Source organism: Camelina sativa, chromosome 5 (genome assembly GCF_030686135.1).
Source record: "Camelina sativa cultivar CO46 ecotype springtype chromosome 5, ASM3068613v1".
Lineage (NCBI taxonomy): Eukaryota > Viridiplantae > Streptophyta > Magnoliopsida > Brassicales > Brassicaceae > Camelina > Camelina sativa.
The window spans coordinates 22,833,443-22,839,990 of NC_141884.1; the positions used below are offsets into that span (position 1 = coordinate 22,833,443).

At 44.4% G+C, this 6,548-nt stretch overlaps 1 non-coding gene across 1 annotated transcript; it reads right to left on the minus strand.

Moving 5' to 3' along the window:
* Positions 1-2,353: 2,353 nt before the first annotated feature.
* On the minus strand, positions 2,354-2,460 carry LOC147944206 (small nucleolar RNA R71). Its single transcript, XR_015558623.1, has one exon. It is a non-coding gene; the product is annotated as a small nucleolar RNA R71 (small nucleolar RNA).
* Positions 2,461-6,548: the final 4,088 nt, after the last annotated feature.

Consider the following 6,548-nt stretch of genomic DNA (forward strand, 5'->3'; position numbering starts at 1 on the left):
CGGGTTTACTAATATAAGATCCAAACATGTGTTCATATAATTTCGGGTCAGGTTCAGGTTCGGTTCTTTTCGAGTTCGGGTAATTTGGGTATTGACTTAAGAAACCTAAAATATATCTGAAATATTCGGTTATAGGTAGTACCTACTCGAACCTATTGATAACTTTCTAACTTACATGTTTTTAGCATCCTTTTTTGTCCATATTTTGCATTGTTCATACCTCTAACTTAGCATTTTTGGGTCATTAACTGTAGGAATTCACTTTTAGACCATTTAGGGTGTTGTATTTTTGCATTTGCATGTTTTGGATGAAAACAGGTGCTAAAGAGCCTAAAATGGGGAAAAACAAGGACAAACCCGAGCATGTACCCGAAGGAGCCATCGAGCTGGAAGAACAAGTCCGAACCCCAACATGATCGAGGAAGATCCAAGAGCAAGAAGAACACCCGAAGATCTACCCGAGGAGTAACCCGACTTCATCTTCGTGTACCCCATCGAGTAGACTATCGGGCAGGTCTGGGAAGCTAGGTTAAAGGGGTTTCCATATATAAACCCTCCTCTCCTAGCTCGCAAATGAGCACGCCGCAGACTCTCAAACCAGAGAGCGAGAGCTTTTGTGAGAGAACTGAACGACTCAAACACTTTTCCCTTTTGTTTTACATTTTATTTCAATACTTTTTATCATTTTCTTTAGATTTCTATCCTGTATTCTTTCTACTCTACTCTACCGTTTATTATAATGCAATTTTCATTCTTATTTGTTGTTATGTTTCTTGTTATTATGTCCGAGTAGTATAGTAAAGTTTCTAGGGATGAGATAGATGATTTTGTGTTCTTGATCGGTTAGGATGTCTTAGTTGATTGTATATTTTTGATAGATTTCCTTCTAGGTTGGTGTTCTTAATGCTGTCAACAAACCGAGAGGGTGAGATTAGATCTAAGGTGTTTTACCACCGAGAAGTGTAGATGAGATGCTTGAATCAACCAATGCTAGAGGTTTACTCACTTAGCCTAAGAGATCAGATGAGTAAGGGGTTTACTAACAATAATGAATCAGATCTTATTGTCTGCTTGGTCATGTTTCTCCAACGAGAGTTGGGTAGGGAAGTGATTCAAGGTTGATTATTTCTGTCGCGAGAGCGTTTTAACAAGATCTTAGAGGTTCATTGTCTAGGAAATATTTGCTTGAGGCATGTAAGACATCTGTACTGGTTAGGAACACTTAGGATTCGATTACCCCATCCTTAGAAGCTTTTGTATTTTAATTGCTTGCATTTTCTTTCTTTACTCGATCCCTTACCCGATCAGGTACACGATAACCTGCATCGAGTGACACCTCGAGTTGTTCATATCCCATTTTCTTACTCGATTACCCCACCCGATCCTGTACTCAAATGCTTGCATCGAGTGCTTAGGTCGAGTGGTTTCTTGTTTATATTCTTTCCTTTTGTTTATTTTTGGATTGTTAGATCAAAACCCTTAACTGCTTGGCTTGACTTGTACTGTTCTGACCATATCCTTCCTGCTAGTGAAAAACAACCATTTGGATTGATAACCCTTTGTACTACAACTGCATAGGGAATTGATACCCTGGGTGAAAATCTGTCTATCAATTTTGCGCCGTTGCCATTTTGTTGTGTTTATTTTGCTACGTTTAGGATTTTCGCACTTGCTAGATCAAGTTCTTTTGTTTATATTGGTTCGGAATCTGACATTTTTGCTTTCGCTTTGTTTGTTTTGAATCTCAGGTACAACCCGAGCACCCACCCGACCCGTCACTGGATCACCTGGATCGAGTTGAGTCTCATGTACACACTCGGACACCTACTTGTGCATGAAAACACGATCCAGAGGTAGCCAGAACCTGAGTCCTTTCATCGACAACATCGATAGACCAAGGCTACTCAGACAACACCAAGTTCAACCGGAACCAGCAATCATTGAAGAGATAATGAACAATCAGAACGGTCCACCAGCTCCTCATGCAAGGACCAACATAGGAGGAGGAGATGCTCCATCTACTCACACTCAACAGAATGGCATTATGCCACCTGCTGTGCAGAACAACAATTTTGAGATCAAGAGTAGTCTCATCCAGATGATACAGAGTAATAAGTTTCATGGATTGCCAATGGAGGACCCATTGGATAATCTGGATGAATTTGATAGGCTCTGTAGCCTCACTAAGATCAATGGAGTTAGTGAGGATGGATTCAAGCTCAGGCTTTTCCCATTCTCTTTGGGAGACAAAGCACACATCTGGGAGAAATCACTCCCCAAGGAGTCTATCACCACTTGGGAAGCATGCATTAAGGCATTCCTGGCCAAATTCTTCTCCAACTCCAAAACCGTAAGGCTGAGAAATGACATTTCTGACTTTGTTCAGAAGAACAATGAGACGTTCACTGAAGCTTGGGAACGTTTCTAGGGATACACTACCAGATGTCCTCATCATGGCTTCAGCAATGCTTCTTTGCTGAGTACACTTTACAGAGGAGTGGTCCCCAAGATACGGATGTTGCTGGACACCGCAAGTAATGGTAACTTCCTCAACAAGGATGTTGATGAAGTTTGGGACCTAGTGGAGAACTTGGCTCAATATGATGGGAATTACAATGAGGAGTATGATCGCACTGTGCGATCTACAGGAGAGGAAGATGCCAAGTACAAGACGGACATGAAATCCCTCAATGACAAGCTTGATAAACTACTCAACCAGCAGCAGCATGTTCATGCAATATCAAAGGAAGAGCAGTTTCTACAACAAGATGGGGAGACTATATAGATAGAGGATGTTAACTACATCAACAACCAAGGGGGTTACAACAAAGAGTACAAAAACTACAAGCCGAATCCAACTCTATCCTATCGGAACCCGAATGTTGCCAATCCTCATGACCAAACTTACCCATTTGCAGTTCAAGGGAACCAGCTACAACATAAACCTTTTGTCCAGTACAATCAAAGATATGCACCTAAGCAGCAGTACTCTGAAAACTACAACCAACCACCTGGATTCCAACAGCATCAAGGCCAGCAGAACCAATCACAGGAAGCTGAGTTACGCTGCCTACTTCAGCAAATGATTCAGAATCAGACTTCAGCATCTATGGACATCGCAAAACGGTTTGCAAAGATGAGCAACAAGATCGACTCAGGATACAATGATTTGAACGCCAAGTACGAATTGCTCAACACTAAGGTTAGATACCTCGAAGGCCACCACAACAACCAACCAGCTCCAAAGATTAACCAACTCTCAGGAAAGGCTGTTCAAAACCCTAAAGATTATGCCACTAACCAAGCCATCTTCCTTGATGATGACTATAAGGATTACCTCACTGGGGACAGTGATGATCAAGATGGGGAGGATATGGATTACCCAATGGTAAATGAGGCCAAGTACTATATATCGAGTATGAACCCGAGCCTTCACCCGAGGAGACTGATCGAGTTGATGATCGAGCACTGGTTCGAGAATCACAAATCGAATAACCACCCGAGGCGGAACCCGATGATCTACCCGATGATGGCGATCGGATGATGCATCGAGTAGATGTTGAAACAAGAGATCAGCCTCAACTACCTATAGCAAAAGTAGGGGAGCTAGAGGAAAGGTTCAATGCTGCACTTGACATCCAGCTGGAGGCGCTTGCAGAGCGAATGGCTAAGCGTAAAGCTCCACCACCTAAGCTTTTGCCGCCACATGAAATTCAGGAGGAAGCTGCCAAGGAAGCAGCTCGATTGGAGAATGAGGTTAAGGAAGCTGTCAAGGAAATAGGGTTTGAAATTCTTAAGAGTGGAGTGTGCTTAGATCCTGAGCTGCGAATTGAGGAAAAACTAGAAGATCCTGGCTCCTTCACTTTGCCATGCTCGATAGGGCTTCAGATTTTCAAGAATTTCTTGTGCGACCTTGGAGCTTCAGTTAGCATTATGCCTCTGTCAGTAGCCAACAAGATGGGATTCACCAGTTTTAAACCAAGTAATCTATATTTGGTTCTGGCTGATATGACCATGAGGTTTTCGATTGGAATCCTTGAAAATCTGCCTCTCAGGATTGGAAGAGTGGAAGTACCTACTGACTTTATGATCCTTGACATGGATAAGGAACCAGACGATCCACTTATCCTAGGGAGACCATTCTTGGCAACAGTTAGTGCTGTGATCGAGGTAAAGCAAGGAAGGATCAGAATAGAGCATGGTGAGCACTTCAAGATGGAGTTTGATGTGAAGAAGGGGATTAAGAGGCCAACCATTGATGGTCAAGCTTTTTCCACTAAGACCAAGCAGAGGAAAGTCAAACTTCTTGAGGAAGTCAATACCACATTTGCCTTAGAACCTGGACAAAACCAGGAGAATCAGTTAAACCAGCATGCTATTGTGGAGAGGATTCCAATACCTCTTCCACCTGGATCCCATGCTTAAGGAGCATGAAGAGTCAAGCTTAGTGACTTTAAACAAGCTCACTTGGGAGGAAGTCCCAAAGGTATCTTTTGTTTTGTTTTAATTTTGATTTATTTGTTTTATCTTATTTTCTATTTTTGAATTTTCATTAAAAAAAATGGAAAAGTAAAAGAGGAAATTAAGAAACCCGAGGGTCAACCCGACACCGTACTTAACGCGCCTTATCGTGTCCCTGCTCGGGTAGCGAGTGGAGTCCGAATTCCACAAGCCAAGCCCATTCTCGGTGAAGCCCACCAACCATACCCTACTCTATTTAAGGGTTTCGACACCCCTCTCCCCAAGCATCACCGATAAGTTTCTCTCACCAAAGTTTCTATTCTCTCTCAACCTCAAGTCTTATTCCCTATTAACTTCGGAGCTTAGCTTTTTCTCTCAAGGATTCGAAAAAGGAGCCAATCACGAAAACCTACCAAAGGAAGGGAAGAAGATCAACCTCCACCGCTGCTACAACCAGAGGTGATACCGTCAAACCTCAAGAGTCCCAAGGGAGAGGAAACGTTCCGCATTCCCAACCGCTGGCTGGACGTTTTGCCTCCCCAACCCAATGTTAAACCCGATCCGTCACCCAATCCGGTGCTCGAGCAGCCGATCGAGTAGAACACCAAGTTCGCTCACCGAGTCCAATGGCGAGTGCTGTTTGCCTCTCTCCTCGACGTAGGGACCTGTCTACGTCCGAAAGAACCCTTACCGATCCAATGGAGATGGATTCTGATGCTGGTGGGGAAGAGCAAGGGGAGATTCAAACCTCTCGATCAAGGAGTAGAGCTGCGGTTGCAAGAGGGAAGAGAACGGCTTCAGAGAAGGCTGAGAGGGTGCTGAGAGAGCAGCTGAGGAAGAGGATCAAGACGCAGAGGAGGAGAACCAAGAGAGAGAAGAGGAGCAAAGAGAGAGAACACGCCAAGCCTCGCGGAGGCTGAAGCAGAAGGAGGTGGAAACTCCAGCAAAACTCTTCAAAGTTTTCTGGAAAATGAGCTTTGTTGGTACCCGATACCCTCACCGTGAGACCATGAAGCAGTTGGGCATCGCTAGAGATGTTGAGTTCTTTTTCGACATGTGCCACCTGGGCCATATGATGCGAGCTCACCGTGAAGCCTATGAGGAGGAGACGGTCCACTTCCTTTCGACCTTGAAGCTGCACTATTTTGAGGATAACCCGACCCTACTACCCGATGGGGGATCGGGTTCATCACCTTCTCTGTGAGGAACAAAGAGTACCGACTCACTTTTTCAAGAAGATGGAGAAGCTGTATGGTTTCAAAGCTGGTAGTGGAGAAGGAATGGAGGTTGCAAAGGAGGCAATGAGGTCCCTATGGCTGACAATAGGAGACAAGCTCCCCTACAAGTCCACAAGCTCCAAATCCGCTCAAATAAGGAGCCCTGTCTTTAGGTATTTTCACAAGTCCCTTGCATGCACTCTTTTCGCTAGAAAAGAGACTGGAAATGTGAATGATCATGAGCTCTAGCTGTTAGACATTGCATTGTGTGGAGTTTTGGATAATGCTACGGATGGTACACCACTAGTAGGAGATGTAGCGGATACTAGCATGGTGTTTGTCCTCTACCTCAAATCATGGGCCATTAAGAGAAGAGAGGAGGCGGAGAGATCTCCATTGGAGGACTGGTTACACCGATCTTGGTCTCCTGCAATGTGCCCTTGAAGGGAATAGTCCATGAACCGAGATGGCTGGATGTAGACTACCTCGTGCTGGCAATATTTTTGGCCTATGAGAGGCCTAATGATATGATGCTTTTCAAGTTTATTCACCCAACCGCCGGAGCCGCCCAAATGATCCTACCTAATTTCATGTGCACCAAGGTTCGGCTGGGAGACAACATCGACTTTGCACCACTTTTGGAGGAGCTGTACAACCCGGAGGAGGAGTCGAAAGCTGAGAAGAGAGAGGAAACCGGGCAAAGACAGGGAGATAGCTCGGAGGATTTCGATTTTGAGGAATATGTGTGCTCTCAAAAGCAGCTGGTTGGAGTGAGGGAAGCCCACAAGAGGAAAGGATGGCTGAAGAGGATGAACAAGTTTTTGGTGAGGAAGGTAAAAGATCTCACCGGTTCGGTGAAGAATATGGGAG